Source organism: Vipera ursinii (genome assembly GCF_947247035.1).
Source record: "Vipera ursinii genome assembly, chromosome: Z".
Lineage (NCBI taxonomy): Eukaryota > Metazoa > Chordata > Lepidosauria > Squamata > Viperidae > Vipera > Vipera ursinii.
In genome coordinates, this window is record NC_139517.1 from 6510440 (window position 1) to 6532636 (window position 22197).

Genomic DNA, 22197 nt, shown 5'->3' on the forward strand with positions numbered 1-22197 from the left:
ATTCTGTTATCTTTGTAAGCCATTCTGAGTTTATTTGTTTTTGATGAAGGGGGAAGAAGTAACAATGATCATTTTGCCGAGCATTCTCATCGAGAAGCTGACTGACTTGAAATTCTCCCGCACCATCTGCGATTGGATTCAAGACTTTCTTAGGGACTGGTTACAAACTGTGAAGGTCGGGTCTGCTTTGTCCACCCCCCTGAAGCTTTGCACCGGCTCGCCACAGGGCTGCGTGCTTAGCCCCTACCTGTACTCTTTATGCACATATGTCTGTGTATTATCTGACCCATCCACTGTGATAATTAAGTTCGCAGATGATACGACTGTGGTGAGTCTTATTACAGGTGAGGATGAGACAGCATACAGAGCGGAGGTACAAAAACTATCCATATGGTGTAGTAACAACTTGCACCTGAACATCGGCAAGATGAAAGACATGGTGCTAGACTTCCGGAGAAAAAAGGAGGAACCTGCCCCACTTTACATCAGGGAGGACTGTGTGGAGAGAGTTTCCTCCTTTAAATTTCTGGGAGTCTACCTCTGTGAAGATCTGGCCTGGAAAGTTAACACAACTCAGGTGGCTAGAAAGGCCCAACAGAGGCTTCACTTTCTCAGGGTCTTGCGAAAGAACAGGGTAGAACAACGGCTAATGACCCTCTTTTATCGGTCTACCATAGAGAGCGTCCTCTTATATGGTATTGTGGTTTGGTATGCTGGTCTGACAGCCGCGGATAGGAAAGTATTACAGAGGGTGGTGAGTACAGCACAACACATTGTGGGCTGTCCCCTGACACCACTGGATGACCTCGCCAGGGCTCGTTGCCTTGGAAGAGTGAGGAAAATTCTCAGGGATGACTCACACCCTGGACGGTATCTCTTTACTCTCCTACCATCCGGTAGGAGATATAGGAGTATATAGCACCAACAGGCTGAAAAACAGCTTTTATCCGTGGGCTGTTAGGCTTTTGAATGGGAAATAATTTTTATAAACTTTATGCAGAATTGACTTGTGAGGCTGGTGTGTGGTGCAATTAGTTCACGTGGTGTCATAAGATGGAGGGATTGTTGTCACTGTGAGTTGGGGGGTGGGAGTACGAAGGGAGGCTCAGCTAATCTCAATGTATACATTTATTTATTTATTTTTAATCCCATTTATATCCCGCCCTTCTCCGAAGACTCAGGCGGCTTACAATTTAAGCACAAACCAATGTGCTTAGCAATAGCCTTCATTCTATGTATATGCCTGCTTATTAGGGCTTTTGCCCCCCCCCAAGCGGCATTATTACAAAGTCAGCTTATTGCCCCCAACAATCTGGGTCCTCATTTTACCTACCTCGGAAGGATGGAAGGCTGAGTCAACCTTGAGCCTGGTGGGATGCGAACCTGCACTAATTGCAGGCAGCTGGTGTTACTTAAGGAGGCATTAGCCCACTGCTCCACCAAGGCTGTACTTTGACAATAAAGATTCATTCATTCATCCTGAATAATAAAACATGAGCCATACATTCAAATATGCATCTTTATTACACTATAAATGTTTTGACAGATAATATTCAGAAGATGGTATAATACATTTAGAACAATGCAAGAATTTGAGTTGATAAGCTGCCTAGATGTTTTTAAAAGCTGTACCATGAAACATTTGAAAAGTGAAGCCATTTTCTTTAAAAAGTTGAGAAGGCAACCAGGAAAGCTTGTAGCATGATTCTGTCCAGTCAAATCTTGAACTCCTTAGATGATTCTTCCACAACATCCCAGTTATGTTTCTCCCATTTTTCTCTCATTCCTATACATAAAGAGGAAGAGACAATTCTGGTTACCTGAGAGAATTAGAATGATATCCCTTGTCCCAAACACAGACCATTTTCAAATATTTAACGATGGGCAATATGCCTTGAAATTTAGACTTGGTTTATATCATCATGAAATTACATTTAATTTAAGGGTCCCACTAAAAGCCTTATGAGAGCCATTCAATCATTCAGATGTAATGGATTTCAACTTCCATCAAATTTAGCTGCAAAGTCCAAATTTAGGGAAGGCCAATCTACTTGTGGCCGTACAGCAATAAGGGTCAATAGGAGCCCACGTTGGTTGAATGATTTTTAAGCCCATGGCTCTAAGGACTGGAAACACAAACACACATACACTATAGTCCAGAAATGATTTAATTGAAGCCTAGTTTTATAACTTTCACTCAAGCATGGTGTTTCCCTTTCATTGTCCTTTATTGCAATAGATGTGTGGGTAAGCATACACTTGAATAAATCTGTAAAGTATTTAATTAGCAATATTATATAGATTACTAATCCTCTAATCCACTCTCCTAAGGAGGTCCATCTAGTACAGGGGTGTCAAACTGCCGGCCCGCGGGCTGGAGCGTCATGGAGAAACCGCGCCCATCCCATTGCCGACAATGGGAAAAAGTTCCGATACGTCGCGCGATGTCACGTGACATCGCGAGTTTGACATGTCTGATCTAGTAGGACCAAGAAGAAGCTTTTCTGTGGTGGCTCCTTCCCTGTGGAACATCATTTATTTATTTATTTATTATTGGGACTTATATGCCGCCCTATCTCCCGAAGGACTCAGGGCGGCTGACAACAATAAAATACAATAATACAAAAGTTGAAAAAGAAATTAAATTAATAGCCCCAGTAGAATAAATTAAAATTAAGTTAAAAATTAAAAACATAATTAAAATCCCTGTCAGTCCAGGTCAGCCTGATGGAAAAGGAGTGTTTTGAGGCCATGGCGAAAGGACCGGAGATCCGGGGCCATCCGAAGCTCAAGGGGGAGTTGGTTCCATAGGGCTGGCGCTTCCACAGAGAAGGCTCTCCCCCTGGGGGTCGCCAGCCGACATTGTCTAGCCGATGGCACCCTGAGGAGGCCCTCTATGTGTGAGCGCACTGGGCGATGGGAAGTCGTTCCCGGCAGCAGACAGTCCTGCAAGTATCCCGGGCCTAGGCCATGTAGGGCTTTAAAGGTAAGTACCAGCACCTTAAATCATCCTTCATGCTTTATGGGTAGTTCCTGGTTTTATGACCACAATTGAGCCCAAAATTTCTATTCTAATATCCAGGGGGAGGTCCTTCTCTGTGGGCGCCCCGGAGCTATGGAATCGGTTGCCGGTTGAGCTCCGGATGGCGCCCGATCTTCGCTCCTTCCGTCGCGATCTGAAGACATTCTTATTTGAACAAGCCGGCCTGGCCTGATGGGGGATGGTTTGGGTTTTTTATTCTCATTTTATTATATGTATTTATTGTTTTTAGCTGGGCACATGTTTAATTCTTTTTTTAACTTTTGTATTTTTGTATTTTTATATATCTGCCCTGTTCACCGCCCTGAGTCCTTCGGGAAAAGGGCGGTATATAAATAAAATTATTATTATTATTATTATTATTATTATTATTATTATTATTATTATTATTATTATTATTATTATTATTATTATTATTATTATTATTGCTAAGTGAGACATTTGTTAAGTGATTTTTGCCCCATTTTACAACCTCTTGCCACATTTTAAGTGATTCACTGCAGTTGTCAAGTTAGTAGCACAGTTGTAAAATGAATCTGGCTTCCCCATTGACTTTGCTTGTCAGAAGCTCGCAAAAAGTGATCACATGACCCTGGGACACTCTGACTGTCATAAACATGAGTCAGTTGCCAAACTTCTGAATTTTGATCACGTGACCATAAGGATGCCGCAACAGTTGTATGTGTGACAAACGATCACAAGTCACTTTTTCTAGTGCTGTTGTAACTTTGAACAGTCACTAAATGAATTGTTGTAAGTTGAGGACTACCTGTGCTGAGTTCTCAGTTCTGGCTTGGGTACAGTTGTAATAAGACAAGCTTCCAGGCTAAGTTGACAAAATCGAAACCATTGACATTAAGTGGATCAGTCCCTGTCCTAAAAGAATCTGCTTACCTCATCTTGACCATGCCCAGTAGGTGAGTATCAAGTTGAGAGCAACACTCTTGAAAAATATCAATCTCAGTCCCAATACGGTGAGAGAGAGAAGATTCAACCTTTCATCTGAAAAAAGAAGAAAAGAAGATAGATATCAAGATTTCCTAGTGACCGTTGAGATTGGCTGCTTATGATGTTTGCCTAGACCAGGGGTGGGGAATTGTGGCTCTTTTAGGATCTGTGATCTTCAACTCCCAGAATTCCTGAGCCAGCATGGCTGGTTCAGGAATTCTGGGAGATGAAGTTCAAAAAATATTGGTCTACCCAGGGGTGGGGCAGTATGTCAACAGGTGTAGGTCCTACCAAGTTGACAAGCTGGTTTCAGAAACTGTCAAAGCTTTAGGGGTCTCTACTTATGCCACGTGCTCCAACCTTCCTGATGTGAGGAAGAAGCAAAGGTTGGGGGCAAGCAGAATTGACTAGGAACAGCAGAATAGACAAATATCTTTCATGTTTTGGCTTCCCTCCTCCATTATCGGTTCTATAAGGACCCCATAGGACCAAGTCAACTGAACATGTAAGACCGGAGGTGCTCAAGGCTCTTATATCTCTCGGTCTCAAAACATCTCAACATTGATGATGCTACCTAGAGAGGGTAATGAAACGTCTGCAAGAAAACAAGCAAGCTCAGAGAGCACCAAGGACCCCTCAAGTAAGGATATACTTGAATGTTCAAAACGATTCCGCAGTGAGGAGTGTGGGTTAAAATAAAATTGCAATATCAGCCATACACAACCTTGCTCTTTTTTGTGTGTGTTGGGCCTGCCACACATAGTAAACAAGAGGTGGGACTTAGGTCTGGCATTCACAGTTACCATCTTGACTTTTTGTGAGATTCCCCCAAGCCCTACTGAAGACTTAACACAACTCTCTGTTTTTATTTCAATTTCTAATATCTCATTAATATACCTAGATTGGTACAGGGTCTCCTGTTCGAGCAGCGGGTTGGACTTGAAGACCTGACCTCCAAGGTCCCTTATGTTAAGATATGAAATTTAGTGGCTGGAACAGTTAAGTGTACAATGGGCCAAAACACACAGCTGTAGTTGATTGATTGGAGAGTGTTGACTCATGCATGAGGCTATCTATGCTATGATTGGTTGCTGTGGGATATAAAGGGGGAGTTTCTCTCCCCCCACCACCATTTTCTTCTGTAAGCTCTGTCTGCTGTTTAAATTTACCTCATGATTTTCCTGAACATCTTGACTGTTGTTTGAATTTACCTCATGATATTCCTGACTCTCTTGACTGCTGTTTGAATTTACTTCATGATTTTCCTGACTCTCTTTACTGCTGTTTGAATTTACCTCATGATTTTCCTGACTATCTTGATGGCTGTCCATTTGAATGTAAAATCTATTTATTTATATAAAGTTACAAGTTCATGCCAGTGTTTCTGACTTCATGTGGAACAGTTGCTGCACAATTTCCTGACATCTTCCAACTCTGTTATTCCAATATGAGCTCTTACCCACAGTGGACATACCTGTTTCAAAAGCTGGAGTGCCGGACAGTGTATTTTCTGAACAGGTATCATCCCCTATAACAACAACAGCAGCAACAAAAATCATTAATGCTTCTGATTATGATAAAAAACAAGACAAATTTCTGAAATCTGGAATGTTTTTAACAAACACCAATATTTTCATTGATTTACCTTGGTTTTCAGCTTCGTAGTGGGTGCCTTTGTAAGTAGCAGAGCAATGAAACTGGTCATCATTCTTGTCCCATATGACAACCCCAAGGCTGGCTGATTCTTTATTGTTCCCATCTTTTACGACCACAGCAGAGCCACTGGATGACTTTGAATTTGAATTTCTATTAGTCTTCACATCGATGGGATTAGGTGAATAATCAGTAATGAGGCAAGCGGCCACATTGCTTTGTTCATTTTTGGACTTCAGCTGGTAGACAGAAGGTTCTGAATCAATCAGATCTACAATAAAAACAGACATTGCTCAGAAACATGAGCTGAGATCTGAAAATCTTGGGAAACACAAGTTGTCCTAGATTTACAACTCTTTATTTAGCAACCGTTGGATGTTACAATGGCACTGAAAAAAATGTAATTTACAACCGGTCCTCCCACTTATAAATGGCTGCAGCATCAACAGAGTCATGTGATCACAATTCAGGCAAATTAAACTAAAAACAGTTAATGGCTTCTTCTGTGTAGTTTTTAACTCTTCTCCCTCACTTTTCTGTTAGATTATGTATTTCAGTTTGGTGGACCTCTGGACAAGATCCAGGAGTGAACCCCAATGCTTTGGGTGACTGTGTTCTTAAGTTGTTAAGAGCTCAATTTAACCTCCCAATCTAGCATGTATCTACTGGCCTCCTTTTCAAGTACTAATCAGGCTGGCTAAGCTCCTCAGCCTGAACAAAACTGAGAAAATGCTGGGACCTCAAAGCTGGTACTTAAGACGGTTAATGTTTCATCTTGCCTAAAAGGAGGATAGAAGATCTCTAAAGTCCCAGCTGTATTCTGGAGGAATGTTGTCTATGGGGTCGCGATGGGTCGGACACGACTTCACAACTAACAACAACAGAAGGAGGATAGAGTAAGATGTTTTGGAAAATCTAGAATCAGGTAGATAGATCTGGATCTAAAGAACCAACAAGTAAATTCCAGATACTCAAGGATGATAAGGTAAAGGTAAAGTTAAAGGTTCCCCCGCACATGCGTGCTAGTCGTTTCTGACTCTAGGGGCCGGTGCTCATCTCCCTTTCAAAGCCCAAGAGCCAGCGCTTGTCCAAGGACGTCTCCGTGGTCATGTGGCCGGCATGACTAGATGCCAAAGGCGCACGGAAGGCTATTACCTTCCCACCGTAGTGATCCCTATTTTTCTACTTGCATTTTTACGTGCTTTCGAACTGCTAGGTTGGCAGAAGCTGGGACAAGTAACAGGCGCTCACTCTGTTATGTGGCACTTGGGATTTGACCCGCCAAACTGCCGACCTTCTGATCGACAAGCTCAGCGTCCTAACCCACTGAGCCACCGCATCCCTGCTCAAGGATGATATGGACTTGTTTTCTTTGAAATTCAGCCTGCCCAAGTAGCCTTGTCAATATTCTCTGGAATTTAAGGAGTTTCCTAATGAGTTTAGCAAGGATCCATCTTTCAGACATGTCGATACCTGAAATCCCAAGAAATGTTTTCGTTTTTCCTTCTTTAGTTTTTAAACTATTCTTGCCATTTACTGTATCAGCCTCCTGAGACATCAACTGTTGTGAAACTCAATAGCCTAAATTCTTTCTTCTCCCCACTTCTTTCTTTTGTTAAAACTGTTCAAATTCTGACTCTTTGTCATTCTTTCATTGTCCTGGCCAAAAGAGAGCCTTGGGGGAAATTTATTTATTTGTTTGTTTACATTTCTTATTTCTTAACCACCCATCTCCCTCAGAGAGAGGTTTTGGGCTGTGTACAATACAATTAATAAAATTAACATCAAAGTCAGAATTAATGTAATATTAAACTTTTTAAAATTACAAAGTTACATCATGAAATTTCAAAAAGTGAAAAATTCTAAGATGGAGAGGGTTAGTAGTTGTTAATATAGGCCGCAGGGGAGAGTTAGTCATGGGGCCAGCCAGCCCCAAAGTTGTATGGTCCCTGTGTGCCAACATAAGGCCACAATGCTATATTTTGATCCCTTACATTGAATAGGTAAAAGTAAAGGTAAAGGTTCCCCCACACATGCATGCTAGTCATTTCCGACTCTAGGGGCCAGTGCTCATCTCCGTTTCAAAGCCGAAGAGCGAACGTTTGTCCGAGGACATCTCCGTGGTCATGTGGCCGGCATGACTAGGTGCCAAAGGTGCACGGAACGCTGTTATCTTCCCACCGTAGTGGTCCCTATTTTTCTACTTGCATTTTTATGTGCTTTCGAACTGCTAGGTTGGCAGAAGCTGGGACAAGTAACAGGCGCTCACTCTGTTACGCGGCACTCGGGATTCGACCTGCCAAATTGCTGACCTTCAGATCGACAAGCTCAGTGTCCTAACCCACTGAGCCACCATGTCCCTTTACCTTTACATTGAATAGCCATGCACAAATCCACAGTTCAAATACAAAACACAAACACAAAAACTCAACACACATACTCTTTTGATTTGTGTACTTTTTCTTTTTTGCTTTGCAACACAAGCTAATAACTTCTTCAAGTGCTTGCAAAACTATTCAAAACTAATTTCAGAGAAGAACCCACAAAGCTTTCACCTCCCTCCCTGTGGGGTTTCATCTGATGCTATCATTTTATGACTAAGAACTTGCAATAGCTTGTCTTGCTGCATTTCCTGCTGTTGTCTTCATTTAGTGAATTAATTGAAGAGTAATGACCTTAAAGAAATATGCATGGTTTGGACCCAAATCTCCATTCAGTCTACAAAAAGATCAAACCCAACAATATCAGGGTTACAGAACAACAGAGTTGGAAGGGACCTTGGTGGTCTTCTAGTCCAACCACCCCTGGACAAATGGCTGTCCAATCTCTTCTTAAAAAACTCCAGTGATGAAGAACCACAACTTCTGAAGACAAGCTGTTCCACTGATTCATTGTTCTCACTGACAGGAAATTTCTTCTTAATTGTATTTTTGGACCTCTCTCTGTTAATTTAATAGCCTTGTCTTGCCTCCAGGTGTTTGCAGAATAGGTTGAACTCGTGGTGGGATTCAAATATGTGAACAAATGGTTCTCTGTGTGGATGCCACTTCCCGAAGTCCATTCTGGGCCTGGCTAACAAAAATTTAGCTACCAGTTCTTCTGAACTGGTGCGAACTGGTTGAATTCCACCACTGGGTTGAACCCTTCCTCTCTGTGACAGCCTCTCAAATGTAGCAGTTTTCCAACATTTGAGTAAATGTCACAGAGAGGAGGGGGTCAATCTATTCTCTAGAGCACCTGAGGGCAAGACAAGAAGGAAGAAATTCCAGTGAGATCCTCAATTGTAAAGTCTATATACATTACACTGTGTAACTGGATGTGACTTAACACTATAACTAAGTGCAAAATGTTCTACTTTTAGGGTTATGGCATCTGAATTCTGGAAATTTCTGAAAAACTACAGGAATACCCTAAAGTTACTGAATTGATGGGATCTGGAGGAAGAACAACATGGCCCCAGTGTTAATTTAGATAAAAATTGTATTGGTATGAACCCAGCTCCTGGATACGTATTATAATATAGAATTCTTCTCCATTCAGTCATCTAGATCACCACAGGCTTTGTCCACACTGTCTGAAAATTCTAGAGTTGAGGCCCAACAAATATGATAATATCATACTACGCAAAACTCAATGTTTGAAGGTTTGAAATCAATCACCACATTGTCCGCATGTAAAAGTAGTGAAATTATCCCCCTGCAAACAATGAATGTAGCATAAATATATACAATCAGAAAAGGTAGAATGGCCCAAAGTGGAATTTTTGCAAATGCAGTTGCCAAAGAGTCTGTGAAATTGCACAGCTGAGAAAGAAAAGAAAGAAAAAGAAAGAAAGAAAGAAAGAAAGAAAGAAAGAAAGAAAGAAAGAAAGAAAGAAAAAGAAAAAAGAAAAAGAAAAAAGAAAGAAAAAGAAAGGAGAGAGCAGAAATAAAAAAGAGAAGAAAGAAAAAAGGGAGAGAAAAAGGAAAGGAAAGGAAGGAAAAAAGAGGGAAAGAAAGGAAGGGAAGGAAAGAAGGAAGGGAAGGAAAGAAGGAAGGAAGGAAGGAAGGAAGGAAGGAAGGAAGGAAGGAAGGAAGGAAGGAAGGAAGGAAGGAAGGAAAGAAGGAAGGAAGGAAGGAAGGGAAAGAAAGAGGGAAGGAAGGAAGGAAGGAAGGAAGGAAGGAAGAAAGAAAGAAAGAAAGAAAGAAAGAAAGAAGAAAAGAAAGAGCTGAAAGAAAAATAAAGAGAAAAAAGAAAAAGGGAGAGAAAAAAGAAAGGAAAGGAAGGAAGGAAGGAAAAAAGAAAGAAAGAAAGAAAGAAAGAAAGAAAGAAAGAAAGAAAGAAAGAAAGAAAGAAAGAAAGAAAGAAAGAAGAAGGAAAAGGGAAAGAAAGGGAAAGAAAGAGGGAAGGAAGGAAGGAAGGAAGGAAGGAAGGAAGGAAGGAAGGAAGGAAGGAAGGAAGGAAGGAAGAAAGAAGAAGAAAAAGGAGAGAGCAGAAAGAAAAATAAAGAAGAAAGAAAAAGGGAGAGAAAAAAGAAAGGAAAGAAAGAAAGAAAGAGAAAGAAAGAAAGAAAGAAAGAAAGAAAGAAAGAAAGAAAGAAAGAAAGAAAGAAAGAAAGAAAGAAAGAAAGAAAGAAAGAAAGACATCTTACCAGGAAGAATTTTAAGTGTGGTTCCACTGCCAAACTGAAAACTCCAAGTAATTTGCTGAACACTATGAGGAGGGTCTTTACAACATGGCAGCCCTTTGCACCGCTGCTTATTGTCTGGCAGAATCCTTCACCATGGAAAGTTCTTCACACTCGCACAAACACTGGCAGGGTTAAACCACAAGTATATACAGTTCGAAAGCACGTAAAAATGCAAGTAGAAAAATAGGGACCACTATGGTGGGAAGGTAACAGCGTTCCGTGTGCCTTTGGCGTCTAGTCATGCCAGCCACATGACCACGGAGGCATCCTCGGACAAGTGCTGGCTCTTCGGCTTTGAAACAGAGATGAGCACTGGCCCCTAGAGTCGGAAACGACTAGCACGCATGTGCGGGGGAACCTTTACCTTTACCTTTATATACAAAGTTATCAGAGCAAACCCCACTCTCTTCTAGCACTGGTGGTGTTGCCTAGTTGGGTAATGCAATGACTGCAAGAAAACCGCCAAACTCATAGGGCACCAAGAAAGACATCGAGAAGTTCCCAATTGTTCCCAAAAGAAGCACATTTAAAAAATGTTCAGCTTACCAGGGATGACAACAAGTGTGGTCCCACTTCCAAAGTGAGTTTTTTCCAAGTACTGTAATGCTATGAGGAATACCTTTACAAAATGGCCTCCTTTCACTGATCTGTTTATGTACTAGGATCCATAAATCCTAAAACTTATCCTTGTTACAATATGAAATCATCTCCACCTCCCAGAGAAATTGCTTTCTCTAAATCTCCACTTACTTTTATCCCTCTTTTTTTAAGAGTGGGGGGGCACATGTTTAACTTGCTTGACAGAAGAGATTCTCTTTTCTTTATGTCTTCTGTAAATTCCCAAATCTTGCCAAGTATTAAATATTATTTTCTTATGTTGTTTATGTGCAACACCTGAATTTAAGGTGGGAGAGACTCTGTTTAGCTATCACATCTAGCTTTTAGTCCAGTTTTCATTAAGTGTTTAAAAAAAAACACCTTTGCTTCTCCCGTTAGACCCATCTAATTCAAGTGTTATCAATTCTGGACCATTTGCTCTGACTCAGAAAATACATTTCTGAATCCATTTTCTGTCATTTCTGACAATAGATAAATCGACTCAGAATTCTAAGAGTTTTTTTTTCCAGTCTAGACTTTACACATTATACTGTAATATTCCTCTTATCTGTTTTTTTTTGAAAACATATTAATGCAACTTAACGATTTATTTCTCCAAGTTACTGGTCTTTGGGGATGCGTCTTGAATAAACCGTCCCTGATTAGAGCTTTCATTTTATCAGTATCATAGCGTGTGTGTTTTTTTTCCTGATAAAATGGCAGGATACGTTATTTTAAATTTCAGGATATCAAGCTGGGGGTTATTTTATGAGCGTAGAGATGTTTTAATGGAGCTATTTGGGAATCAACGTAACCCTAAAGAGAGATTATCAGTTTGTATGCTACAGGGTAAAAGTAATTATAGTAATGTTCTCAAATAAAGAATAGGATTAATGAAAGCACAATTTCATTAGAGAGTTTCTTAGATTTATTCCTTAAATATGGCATGCATCAAATGTCGACTTACCAGGGTGAACTACTAGCTTGGTGCCACTTCCAAATTTAATATTCCATCCACTTGTGTAACACTATGACACCTTCCTTTACGAAATGACAACCTGTAGGAAGAGCTCCAGAATGTCTTTTGGTCTTCCGCTCAACTGATTATATATTTTCACACTAAAAGCTTGCCATTTGTGTTACAATATTGCCCTTCAAATTTTCAAATATCATTTTGCTTATCTTTACTCAATGAATATGCTTGCTGCAATAATAAGTTTAGAAGTCTCTAATCTAAAGCTTTTGATGGCCCCCCCAAGGAGCTTGAAAGCACTCTCAATGTAATTTCAAAAGTCACTAGTAATTTTTTAATGTAAAAGAAAGGAATATTATTATGTATGATAGCGGTGTTCCAATATCTAAGGGGCTGCCACAGAAGAGGGGGGGGGGTCAAATCTCTAGAAAGAGTGCAGAGAAGAGCAACAAAGATGATTAGGGGACTGGAGGCTAAAACATATAAAGAATGGATGCTGGAATTGGGTATGTCTAGTTTAAGGAAGAGAAGGACGAGGGGGGACATGATAGCAGTGATCCAATATCTGAGGAGCTGCCACAAAGAAGAGGGAGTCAAGTTATTTTCCAAAGCTCCTGAAAGCAGGACAAGAAGCAATGGATGGAAACTAATTAATGGGAGAAGCAACCTAGAACTAAGGAGAAACTTCCTGACAGTTAGAACAATTAACCAGTGGAACAACCAGCCTCCCGAAGTTGTGAATGCTCCAACACTGGAAGAGATTGGACAACCATTTTTTCTGAAGTGGTATAGGGTTTTCTGCCTAAGCAGGTGGTTGGTCCCTTCTAATTGTGTTATTCTATTCTATATTCTTAAGAAGAGACTGAACAGCCATTCATCTGAAATGGTGCAGAGTCTCTTGCTTGAGCTGGGGGTTGGACTAGAAGATCTCCAAGTTCCCTTCCAGCTCTGATATTCTATGTTCTATTAACTATCTGAGGGTATAAATGGCATTTGATTAATTCAGTCTCAGTAGAGTTAGCACCCGGTCAAAGCTGAGCGAGGTTATTTGAATGGAAGACTTCTGGGAAATCCTGTTTTTATAACAAAAATGTTTGGAGAATTAAATGGAGGCCAATACAATTGGTCCCAAGAGAAGAAAATATATGTAAGCAAGTCACCTTTGAAAAGATAAGGAAGTCACCTTTGAAGTCAGACAAGGACTAGCAGAAGGACACCAAATAGAAGAATATTAACTGTCCTGCAACAAGACACATTTAACCCTGTAGTTAACAATTAATAAAAGAACAGGTTGGGTAACAGGTGTGTGGTGTAGGTGGTTCACATAGTGTGGTGGGATGGAGGGTTTGTTGTCAATGTGTGTTGGGGGAGAGAGCAGGGGGGGGGAGGCTCAGCTAATCTCAATGTACACATGTTGTACTTTGACAATAAAGGTTTATTTATTTATTTTATTTTATTTTATTTAAAAAGGAAAGGTGGACAGGTATCTGGTCAGAAGGCATCTCAATTTGTGCATGAATCTATCATCTACAGACCATTTCTGCTTCCCCCCCCACCCCCCTGGCTCCATGTATTTCTTGGCTGCTGTGGCAGAACCTATGGTTGCTCTTAAATCTGCTTTTTAGTGTGAGAGTAATACTTAAGCAATTTAAATTCATAAAAGGTAAAATTAACTATAATTACAGAAATATATAATAACAGAGCTGGAAGGGACCATGGAGATCTTCTAGTCCAGACATGTCAAACACAAGGCCCGGGGGCCGGATCCAGCCCGCAAAGTGGTTTCATGCGGCCCGTGAAGCCATCCTGGAAACAGTGAGGGAACGGCCCCCACTGCCTTGGACCTGGCCCAGAGACCCTCCTTCTGCCAGAGACCCTCAGATCTGTCCCACTCCTGCCCAGGCCCCCATAGGCACCCTTGATGCGAACGATGTAGAGCTGGCCACGCCCACCCAGTAGGCCACACGCACTCTAGCCACACCCACCCAGTAGGCCACGCCCACCCTGGCCATACCCACCCGGCCCCCTGAGGGCAACCGCAATGCTGATGCGGCCTTCAATGACATTGAGTTTGACACCCCTGTTCTAGTCCAATGCCCTGCTGAAACAGAAGACCATATTCCATTGGACAAATGGCTGTCCAGTCTCTTCTTAAAAACCTCCAGTGATGGATCACACAAAACTTCTGGAGGCAAGCCATTCCACAGATTAATTGTTCTCACTTATAAGAAATTTCTCCTTAGTTCTAAGTTGAATCTTTCTTTGTTAAGCTTATATCCATTACTGATACAGGCAAAAGATAGAATGAATGAAGCCATGATTTCCTCAGGGGGGGTCTGAAATGTATTCCTTAAATACGGCATGTATAAAAAATGTGGACTTACCAGGGTAAACTACTAGTTTGGTTCCACTTCCAAATTTAAATTTACCCCATCCACTACCAGCAGAACACTATGGAACTATCCTTTACAAAATGGCAACCTTTAGGAAGAGGTTTGCAGGTTTACAGAGGAGAGGTTAAAGCACCAGTCTAAAAACAGGAAGACTGTGAATTTTAGTTCTGATAAAGAGAGTATTTGTAGCTCAGGGTTGAAATGAGGGGTCCTTGTTGCTCTCTGAGCTTGTTTATTTTCTTGCAGACATTCATTCAGCACACTGAAGATGTTGGGCAATGAAACATTTGCAAGAAAACAACCAAGTTTAAAGAGCATCAAGGACCCCACAGTTCTAGTTCTGAACTGTTTGAACTGAACTGAACTGAACTTTCATTGGACATGAAAGCCGGCTCGATGATCTTGGGCCAGTCCCTCTCTCCCAGCCCTTGGAAACAGGCAATGGCAAACCATTTCTAAAATATTAACAAGAAAACTGCAAAGGCTTATTCCAGGCAGTCACCAGGAATCAAAACCTATTCAAACAAAGTTTGAACTTCTTTCAAAGTTACGACGACACTGAAAATAATGACTTATGACCATTTTTTCGACTTACAATCGTTGCAGCATCCAAATAGTCATAGAATCAAAATTTATTTAGGCTCATAGGATAATAATAGTTATAATAATAGTTCCCATATGAACTGCTCCTCTTATTTTCTCTGAATAACAAGTCATTCCATGACTTTTGTGTCCACTAATATTACTAGCAAAATAAGGCATGATACTTACATGGTTTCACCATTAAAAGTGTTCCTTTACCAAATATTACTTTATAGCCAGAGGCACAGTGATTCCAAGGCCTACAAAAACCACTAGAACAGATTTATCTTTCACTCCTGATATTTTAAAAGGATCAATGAAGAATAAGAAGGGTTAAAATGAATCCCACATGACTTCTGAATTCTAACAAACTTTATATATAGTACCTACCAGGCTACCGGTATCCATACCTCTAAGTGGTAATAGGTTTATTTGTGGTCATTCATAGTACAGGCAAGACCCAGTATTTTTTTAAAAAAATTCCATTTATATCCCGCCCTTCTCCGAAGACTCAGGGCGGCTTACAAGCTTAGCAGTAGCCTTCATTCTATGTATATGCCTGCTTATTAGGGCTTTCACACACACACCCCTAAGCGGCATTATTACAAAGTCAGCTTATTGCCCCCAACAATCTGGGTCCTCATTTTACCTACCTCGGAAGGATGGAAGGCTGAGTCAACCTTGAGCCTGGTGGGATGCGAACCTGCACTAATTGCAGGCAGCTGGTGTTACTTAAGGAGGCATTAGCCCACTGCGCCACCAAGGCTATATGGAGTAATGGTTAAGGCATCAGGTTAGAAATCAGGAGACTGTGAATTCTAGTCCTGCCTTGGGCACCAAGCCAACTGGGGGACCTTGGGCCAGTCACTTTCTCTCAGCCCTAGGAAGGAGACAATGGCAAGCCACTTCTGACAAAATAAAGGGATTTGTCTCTTGTCTCCAAGATTCAGACTCAATTGAATGGAAGGAAACAAAATGCAAATAGATGTGGACTGAGCAGTACGCATAGAAGGCAACTAAAGTTAGTTCTGGAGTCTTATGGAACATGGTGGCAGATAAATACAGCAAACCAACAAGAAAAGACTTATTACATGAAAGTTGCTCTAATGTTGACTGATGGCTACGAACTGTTGAATCTTATTATTTTTATTCTTGGGTCCAAAATTAAAAAGGGAAGGAAGGAAGGAGATGGGAATGAGGAGGAAGGGAAGGGAAGGGAAAAAAGAGGGGAGGGAGGGAGGGAGGGAGGAGATGGGAATGAAAAGGAAAGGAAGGGAAGGGGAAAAAGAGGGGAGGGAGGGAGGGAGGAAGGAAGGAAGGAAGGAAGGAAGGAAGGAAGGAAGGAAGGAAGGAAGGAAGGAAGGAGGGGAGGGAAGGGAAGGGAAGGGAAGGGAAGGGAAGGGAAGGGAAGGGAAGGGAAGGGAAAAACTTTAGTCTGTTCCCAATCTGCTGATTCACTAAAGAAACCAATGCTTTATAAACTAACAACGTCTTGGCTATTCCCTCCATCCCAATGTATCTGCCCTGAACAGAGCAAGACCAAATTTGGCCCAGATTGCTGGAGTATGAAGAAGAACCAAAAACATTTTATTGCATTTGTAACATAAATTAATTTAGTTATTAAGGAGAGAGAGAGAGGCTTACTTGGTGTTACAACTAGTCTAGTCCCACTTCCAAATGTTTGCTTCCAGTCACTACTTTCCCACAGTGTTTTCAGCCTTGTCAAAAACTTCCCAGACACAAGAAAGACAGTGAATGCAGATTGTATGTAGTAGTAGTTGGTTGGATGGATGATCAAAACAGAGGGAAAATTTTAAGGCCTGTGGATATCCCAATCTCCTAGCTAATTCTAAGCTAATAAAGTTGTCTTGAATGAAAAGTGTGAAGTTATCTACCAATGAATTCTAACAGGCCTTCACTGTGTTGAAATAAAAGAATAGATTTATTAATAAATACATAGGGTAGAAAATCCTCACTTCTATCCAAACCTTGAAAAGACAGAAGAACAATAGAGAAAGAGAGAAAGTTTACTATTCAGAGTTTCATTTCATTAACAATCACCCAGGTGAGAGACACAGAGGGACAGTGTATAAAGAATTTCCCCAATGGGAGAACAACTATAAATTTATATTAAAAAAAATATCTTCACACCCCAACAACTTATAAAGATATAATATAATTTATCTACTGGGAATCAAGCATATTAGGGGTTAGAACAATTGCTTGATTATTGCCAGGTTATAATTCAGGAGCTGTGTAAACTCACACCTGGATCGATAGTATTTGATTGCTCAAGAGTGTTGATATGGAACTGCCAACCTTTCAAATCAAAGTCATTTTCCCTCGACTGGAATTGGACACCAGAACTGAATCTGGATTTTGTTTACAAATATGGTCCTCCAGATGCCACTACATTTCATAATATGGGAGGTGGGTTGGGATGAATGAAGAAAGAACCATCTTGAACTGACTGCAATAGCGACCCTATGGACAACGTTCCTCCAGGCCTTCCTATCCTCTACCATCTTCTGGAGTTCATTTAAGCTCACGCCTACTGCTTCAGTGACTCCATCCAGCCACCTCATTCTCTGTCGTCCCCTTCTCTTCCCCTCAATCTTTCCCAGCATGAGGCTCTTCTCCAGTGAGTCCTTCCTTCTCATTAGGTGGCCAAAGTATTTGAGTTTTAGCTTCAGGATCTGGCCTTCTAAAGAGCAGTCAGGGCTGATCTCCTCTAGGACTGACCGGTTTGATCGCCTTGCCATCCAAGGGACTCGCAGGAGTCTTCTCCAGCACCATAGTTCAAAGGCCTCAATTCTTTGGCGCTCAGCCTTTCTTATGGTCCAACTTTCACTGCCATACATTGCAACTGGAAAGACCATAGCCTTGACTATACGCACTTTTGTTGACAAGGTGATGTCTCTGCTTTTTAGTGTGCTGTCTAGATTTACCATGGCTTTCCTCCCGAGGAGCAAGCGTCTTTTAATTTCTTGGCTACAGTCTCCACCTGCAGTGATCTTGGAACCCAGGAAAATAAAATCTGTCACTACCTCCATTTCTTCCCCATCTATTTGCCAGGAATTGAGAGGGCCGGATGCCATGATCTTGGTTTTCTTAATGTTAAGTTTCAACCCAACTTTTGCACTCTCTTTCTTCACCCGCAACAAGAGGCTCTTTAGTTCTTCTTCACTTTCTGCCATTAGAGTGGTATCATCTGCGCTAAGTCTCTAGTCTAGACCTCAGGAATAAAATGTCAAGGATTGTGGCTACTGGAAATCTGAAGCATCATTTGGGCACTTATACATATAAAATACTTTTCTTTGGACTTTAGTTTCTTATTCAGAAATGTGAATCCACACTGCCCTTTTCATTCCATAATTTCCAAACTCTTCAAATATTTCCTGGCTCTTTCTTACTGGGCCATCCAATTTATCAGTTCGGAAAAGGCCTCCGTAAAAATAAAGAATCAAGACTTCATGTCATCCTGCAATCGTATGTTCACTTATTGGTCAGAAAGCCCCACTGCATTCAGAGCCCTTTACTCAGTGCTTTTTTTGTAAAAGAAAAAGGTGCCGAAACTCACACATGTTATACAACCTGCCTTGCCTACCCTACAAGGTTCCATCCAAAAAAGGTGCCAGAACTCCGTTCTGAGAGTTCTATGAGAAAAAAAGCCCTGCCTTGTGATTAAACAGACAATGACCAGGTTAACTTGCTGCTGTCTATTTATCAAATAGTCTGAAAGTGGTGGAAAAAAAACCCTAGATTATCAGTATAAAGGAATTCTTGATCTCTTATTAGTCAACATTTGGACAACTGATAGAATTTCTTTTTTCCTTCTTTCTTTCTATCTTTCTTTCTTTCTTTCTTTCTTTCTTTCTTTCTTTCTTTCTTTCTTTCTTTTTCTTTCTTACTTTCTTTCTTTCTTTCTTTTTCTTTCTCTCATTTTCTCTCTCTCTCTCTTTTCCCCTCTTCCTCTTTTTCTTTCATGTTATATGCCAAATGGTACATACATTTAAAAAAAATAGAATAGAAAAGACATTTCAGGACAATGATTTCTGTCGTTTTCCATCTTTTTACATTTGAAAATTGCCCTGAATTCTTAGCCTTAAATCTCCTAAAGGTGAGGAATAACTGGGAAATAGGTGCAATGCCTTGAGAGTTTGCCACTGGATAGAAATGCATTAAGCATGAATAAGTGGATAGGGAAAGCCAATATCTCAGGGGTGGCCCCAAAGAAGAGGGAGTCAAGCTATTCTCCAAAGCACCTGAAGGCAGGACAAGAAGGAACAGATGGAAACTAATCAAGGAAATAACCAACCTAGAACGTAAGAAGTAATTTCCTGACAGTGAGAATAATTAATCAGTCGAACAACTTGCCTTGAGATGTTGTGAATGCTCCAAAACTGAAAGTTTTTAAGCAGAGACTGGACAACATTTGTCTGAAATGTTATAGGGTTTCCTGCCTGAGCAGGGGGTTGGACTAGAAGACCTCCAAGGTCCCTTTCAATTCTGTTATTTTGTTATTCTGTTATTTTCAGACTCTGGGAAGGAAGGAAAGAAACTAACAGAAAATAAACAAAGGCCAGAACTGCGAGGGGGGGAAAAAGAATGAAAAGAAACAGAAAAAATAAGATTCAAATTTTCTTTTCAAAAATTGTAAGTACAAAAGGGCTGATACAATGGGGAAAAAATAACTTACTTGGCATGACAACCAGCCTAGTCCCACTTCCAAAGGAAAACCTGTAGCCATCGTTAGACACACTGCTTTCTGCCTTAACAAGAACATGCCTATTTGTATCAGGAATTAGAACCTCGTTCACAAGGACATGAAATACTGCATGCCAAATAAAATTTAAAAAAGTTACTCACCTTATCCCTATCTCTAAATAGAAATGGAAAGAATTATTTTTTTAAAAAAAATTGAAATATGGCAAGGACCGGACAGAAATACCAAGATTCCCAAATCCTATTCTGATATTTCTCCTATGGATACAGATATCATCTTTTAGGACAGACATGTCAAACACAAGGCCCGGGAGCCGGAGCCGGCCCGCAAAGTGGTTTCATGCGGCCCGCGAAGCCATCCTGGAAACAGTGAGGGAACGGCCGCCACTGCCTTGGACCTGGCCCAGAGACCCTCCTTCTGCCAGAGACCCTCAGATCCGTCCCACTCCTGCCCAGGCCCCCATAGGCACCCTTGATGCGAACGATGTAGAGCTGGCCACGCCCACCCTGGCCACACCCACCCGGCCCCCTGAGGGCAACCGCAATGCTGATGCGGCCCTCAATGAAATTGAGTTTGACACCCCTGTTTTAGGAGATTTAATTTGGGCTTTGGAACGAAATACTTGGGTTAATTAGTTTGAATGCATTCAAAGAGAGAATGGAAGATTGTCCATGGAGATTCTCAGTCATTCAGGTCATGGTTGTCCCGAAGGTACTTTTCCAAAAGGCAATTAGACTTTCTTGGTTTTTTTTCTTGAAAACATTTTGCTTCTCATCCAAGAAGCTTCTTCAGTTCTCTAAAGAACCAAAGAAACTTCTTGGATGAGAAGCAAAACATTTTCAAGGAAAAAAAACCCCAAGAAAGTCCAGTTGTCTTTTGGAAAAGCACCTTTAGGACAGAATGGAAGATTGCAACCTACTCTTTTCCCCAGATACTCCAAAATTCCCTCTCTCCTGAAATATAAATAACTTTATGGAGGACATTAACTAGCAGAAAGAAAGAAGAAAAGAAAAAAATACTTTCCAAATAACCAGAACATCCAAAAATCCAAGGAGGAGAGATACATAGAAAAATATGCTAAATGTTTCATTCTTGTTTGGTAAAACTAACCTAAAATATAGAATTAAAGCCTATGACAAATCTGAGAAAGGTACAATACAGTAGCTGATATTAAAAAAAAATGACTAACGTGACAAGGACTGGATAAAAAATGCCAAGATCCCCAAAACATGTCATGATATTCCCAAACAATATTCTCACAATATTCTCCAGCTGATAAAAAAAATTACAAGACTTTATAGTTAAACTCAGTCCTTGAAAGTAGAATGTATAATTTTTCCATTTCTATATCACTTAATACAATTCATTCTCAGTGTTGTTAGATAAATGCCTACATTAAGCACATTTAAGCTAAATACAATCATCACCTGTTGGCATCTTGACTGCTTATTCTTTACAGATTACCTTTTCTCAGTTTATCACATGTATGTGTTTTTATGTCATATGTGCATGATTACATGAATACCTTGGCAGATGCACACACATCAAGAAAATTAATGGATAGTAATTGTGATTAGGATGAGCACAAGGGCAATAATAAACAAATGAAACTTACTTGGTATTATGACCAACTTAGTCCCCTTTCCAAAGATGATCTTATTGTAGTTGTTAAACACAGTGCTTTATGTCTTAGCAAAAACAAGACTTCCTAGTTCTATCAGCAATTATAACTTCCTTTGGAAAAGCTAAATCTCTAGACTTTAACATTAAAATATCAAGGTCTACGGCTACTGGAAATCTGAAGAATCATTTGGACATGCAGTCCTGTAAAATACTTTCCTTTCAGATGTCGGTTCTTTGGAAGTGTGAACCCACTCTGCAGTTTTACATTTCCATAATTTAGAGAGCATCAAGAATCTTACTTATCCTGCAGTCAATATTGTCCAAAGGGTGACTCTCAAAAAAGACAAACCAGCATGGAAAAATTGAATATCCAAAATCTGATCGACAGAGCACAAAGGACTTTTAGGAATGGAGGTTGCTTTATGGACTAAGCAGTCATCGGCTTCCTCTGCTCAAAGTGGAAAAGCCAAAGTCTAAATATTGCGAAGGTGGACATGTAAATTGGACAGGACATGAGAAGGATAAAGGGAATGAGAAGCTGAACTTACTCGGAATCACATCAAGTTTAGTTCCACTTTCAAAGCTGAGCTTATTAAAACTATTATAGATCTATAGCAGACATGTCAAACACAAGGCCCGGGGGCTGGATCCGGCCCGCGAAGTGGTTTCATGCGGCCCGCGAAGCCATCCTGGAAACAGTGAGAGAACGGCCCCCACTGCCTTGGCCCTGGCCCAGAGACCCTCCTTCTGCCAGAGACCCTCAGATCTGTCCCACTCCTGCCCAGGCCCCCATAGGCACGCTTGATGCGAATGAATGTAGAGCTGGCCACGCCCACCCAGTAGGCCATACGCACTCTGGCCATGCCCACCCAGTAGGCCACACCCACCATGGCCATACCCACCCGGCCCCCTGAGGGCAACCACAATGCTGATGCGGCCCTCAATGAAATTGAGTTTGACACCCCTGATCTATAGTGTTTCCTTTCTCAATAA

At 40.9% G+C, this 22197-nt stretch overlaps 1 gene segment (V, D, J or C); it reads right to left on the reverse strand.

Moving 5' to 3' along the window:
• Positions 1 to 1513: 1513 nt before the first annotated feature.
• Positions 1514 to 22197, reverse strand: part of LOC310649415 (T-cell receptor alpha chain constant-like) — an 86431-nt gene continuing 65747 nt past the window's right edge. Inside the window, exons 2-5 of the C gene segment in view lie at positions 5634 to 5912; positions 5463 to 5516; positions 3935 to 4042; positions 1514 to 1786 (exon numbers count right to left, since the gene is read on the reverse strand).